Source organism: Elephantulus edwardii, unplaced genomic scaffold (assembly GCF_000299155.1).
Source record: "Elephantulus edwardii isolate Elephantulus edwardi_28Jun2011 unplaced genomic scaffold, EleEdw1.0 scaffold00019, whole genome shotgun sequence".
Taxonomy (NCBI): Eukaryota; Metazoa; Chordata; class Mammalia; order Macroscelidea; family Macroscelididae; genus Elephantulus; species Elephantulus edwardii.
The window spans coordinates 25,513,326-25,517,466 of record NW_006399769.1 but is presented as its reverse complement, the minus strand read 5'-3'; positions in this window follow the sequence as shown (position 1 = coordinate 25,517,466).

Below are 4,141 nucleotides of genomic sequence, written 5' to 3'. Positions count from 1 at the left end.
AATGGGGGGAGGGGGGAGGGGTTTGTGCTGGGAGAAGGGTGCAACAATGAATGAATGGAATCCCCCCCCCAAAAAAGGTGCCCATTTGAGACAAAGATGATGAAGCTTCAGCTTACATACTATGAGCATGTTACTGGAGGTTATTCTTTAGAAAAGGACATGATACATGGAAAGGTGGAAGGACAGTGAAAGAGAAGAAGACCCTCAGCCAGGTGGAGTGAATTCAGCAATGGGCTTGAGTGTGTCAGACATCGTGAGGATGGCACAGGATAGGACAGAGTTCAGATCTGTTATTCACAGGGTGTCTATGAATCATACTTGACTGCCCCTAACAACAACAACAACAAAAGCAGCAGCAGCAACAACCACAACAGAGATACAAAAGACTTTGATAATGAAAACTGCAAAACACTACAGTGAGAAACAATAAAAGACCTAACTAAATGGATAAACAGTTCCTGCTAATGGATTAGAAGACTGAACATAGTGAAAATGTCACTCCTACTAAAACCAATCTGCATGTTCAACATAAACTTAATAGAGACACGAACTCATTCTTCAAGGAGGTTAAAAAAAGACAATATATAAGTTTATTTGGAAAGAAGAGATACTGAATATGTACAACTCTTCTGAAAAATAAAAATAAAATGGGATGCTTAGCATTTCTTGATCTCAAAAGCTACTGTACCAAAACAGGTACCAAAGAGCATGGTGCAATGACATACACACAGAACAATGGAATAGAACTGTGTACCCAGAAACCAACCCATCTACCTATGATCACATCATATGATCAGTTGCTATTTCATAGGGAATAAAAATCTGTCAAATGGGGAAATGACAGCTGCTTCAACAAATTGTGCTTGCAAAATGAACATCTATCAGCAGGAGTATACAGAGTCATTGTACTATAAAAAAGAAAAAAAAATGGCTGCCACTGAAGAATTTCATGAAACAATATATGATTAAGAGTCTGTGATAATGAAAGAGGAATCCTGTTCAAGCTGCTCTTAAAGAATTACCAAAAACCAAGAGCTCAGGAATTGATGGATTATCAATTGACATATTTTAGCCAACAGATGCTGCCTTGGATGTGCACACCAAGTTGTGCCAAGAAATCTGGAGGACATCTACCTGACCAACTGACTGTAAGAGGTCCATATTTAGTCCCATCTCAAAGAAAGGTGACTAAACATAGGGTGGAAATTATTGAATAATATCATTAATATCACATGCAAATAAGAACCTGCTGAAAATGATCCAAAAACGGTGGGAACAGCACATCAACAGAGAATTGCCAGATGTGCAGGCTGGGTTTAGGTGAGATTACAGTACTAGGGATATTATAGCTAATGTTAGATGGATCTGCCAAAAGCAGAGAGTACCAGAGGAATGTCTGTGTTTCATTGACTATGCAAAGACATTTGACTGTGTAGATCACGACAAACTGTGGCTGACTCTGAGAAGAATGGGAATTCCAGGACACATGATTGTGCTTATGGGAAACTTAAACTTGGACTAGGAGGCAGTCATCAGAACAAAGCAAGGAAACACTGCGTGGTTCAAAATCAGGAAGGGTGTATGCGAGGGATACATCTTATCTCCATATTTTTTCAATCTATATGTAGAATACATCATCTGGGAGGCTGGGCTCTGTGAGGAGGAATGTGACATCAGCATTCGTCAACATCTCTGTTATCCAGATGATATAACCTTGCTTGCCAAAACTGAGGCAGACTTGAGACACTTCATGCAGAAGGTCAAGGATTAGTCTTCAATTATAGATTGAAGCTCAACATCAAGAAAATAAAGATTCTTACCACTGGGTCATTTGGCAGCAATAGATGGTGAAGAGATTGAGATTGATAACAGCTTTAGTTTGCTTGGCTCCACAATCAACACTCTTGGTACTTACCAGCCAGGAAATCAAAATGAATTGCACTGGGAAAATCTGCTTGCTGTCAGGGATTTCTCCAGAATACTGAAGAGCAACAATTTCAGTCTGGAGACTAAGGTGTGACTGATCCAGGCCACAGTCTTCACAATTACTTGCTTTGCATCAGAAAGCCAAATGCTTTTTTTTTTTTTTTTTTTTATGAACTGGCAGGAAGAGGGATAGGGAGGAAAATATAAAAGAATGAATGAATGAAAATTCCAACTTTTCTGTAAACTTCCATTAAAATCACAATTAAAAGATAAGAAAATAAGAAAAAAAAAGAAAGCTGAACAATGACTAAGGATGATCGAAAAATTGATGCCTTTGAGTTGTACTGCTGGAAAGGATATTGACTATCCCATCCATGGACAACTAGGAGAACAAATAGATTCATCTTGGAGAGGGTGAAACCAGGCTGTTCCTTGGAGGCAAGGATTCTGAAGCTCCATCTGATGCACTTTGGGCATCTTGTAAGGAGGGACCAGTTTTTGGAGAGGGACATCATGTTTAGGAGTGTGGAGAGGAAGACCTGGATGATATGGATTGACTCAGTGAGTGGGATAATGAGGGTGGCTGTGGTGGAGATGATGAGATTGGCTCAAAATTGAGCAGGGTTCAGAGCTGTTGTATGTAGGGTTGCTATGAGTCACAAGCTACTTGATGACACTTAACAATAATAATAATCTGCAAAAAATGAAAACAAGATCCACATCTCCCCCATACACAAAAATCAACTGACAGTGGATCACAGACCTAGACTTAAAACTGAAAACCATGAGTTTCATCAGAGTCTGAAAAATGACCCAATTTAGAAGCCCTAGCCTATTGCATAAAGAGGTTGGAAAATAACAGCCAGAAATGCACAACCAGGAGAGGATAAAATGGATTAATCTAAAAATCAAGTCCTTCTTCACATCAAAATGTTTTTCAAATAATATGAAAGGAAAGCCTACAGACTTAGATAAAACACTGGTAAAGATATTTCAGGCTAGGGTTTTGTAACAAAAATGTACAGAATACTTCAGGACTTCCATAAGAAAAAGACTGACAACCCATCAAGAAACTGGGCAAAAAGGAAAAAAACTCTTCACAAATAGAATGGATGGCCAGTAGACTCATGAAGAAATGTTTAAAATCACTAGCAACCAGAGAGATGCAAATCAAAACAATGAGATCTCAATTCACCCAGTAATAATAGCACAGTTTAAGACAACAAGTAATAAATTTTGGAGAGGATGTGGAGAGATTGGAAATCTCATGCACTGATGGTGAGACTGTAAAACAGTACAACTATCCTGAAAGGCAGTTTGGCGTTTCCTCAAAAAGCTGAATGTAGAAATTCTGTATGACTTAGCTGTTCCACTGCTGAGAATATATCCCAAGGAATTAGAAAGAGACATGAATGGAGATATGTATACCTATGGTGATAGCATTATTTTAAATAGTGAAAAAATGGAAACAGCCTAAATGTCCCTCAACAAAAACATCTTGCTTGGAAAAGTGGAGGGAAGATCCTCAGTGAGATGGATAGACTCAGTGACTGTAACAATAGTCTCTAGTATGACAGAGATGATAAGGATGGCACAGGGAGGGAAGGGTTCAGATCTGAAGTTCATTGGTTCAGATATAAAGGGTTCATATCTGAAATTCATTGAGTTGAACTTGATTTGATGGTATCTTTGAACAACAACTACAGGAAGGGAGAGCTTACTTTAAGAAGGGCCTAGCACACTGGAATTTGTGTCTCAATTTCCTTTTACTCTGACCTAATCATATCTTTCTACAATATCTAAAAAATGACTTCTAAGGAGTGAAACTGTAAAACACATATGAAATTGAGATGCAAAACCCCTGTGACATTGTGTTCAAAATGATTTTATTGGAGCTGGCGTACCAATATGGCCTGAGTAGTGATAGAACATACAGTCTAATTTTCTGAGAAGGTCTGTAAAAGAAACTTTGGTGCTAGCCCTAGTGGCCTACTGAGAAGAACCCGTGCTGTAATCTTAAAGGCATATATCTGGTTTGAAAACATAAGCTACTCCGCAAGAGAAAGATGGGTAATATATCTATTTATGAGAATAGAGGATGAAATACAGGTTTATGTCCAATGCCTATATTTTCTTTAAGGATCTGCCAGTGCCTTACTCAGCGACTGCAAATCAACTATTTGGCCATTCAGTGTCACAGATTGCCTGCTTACAG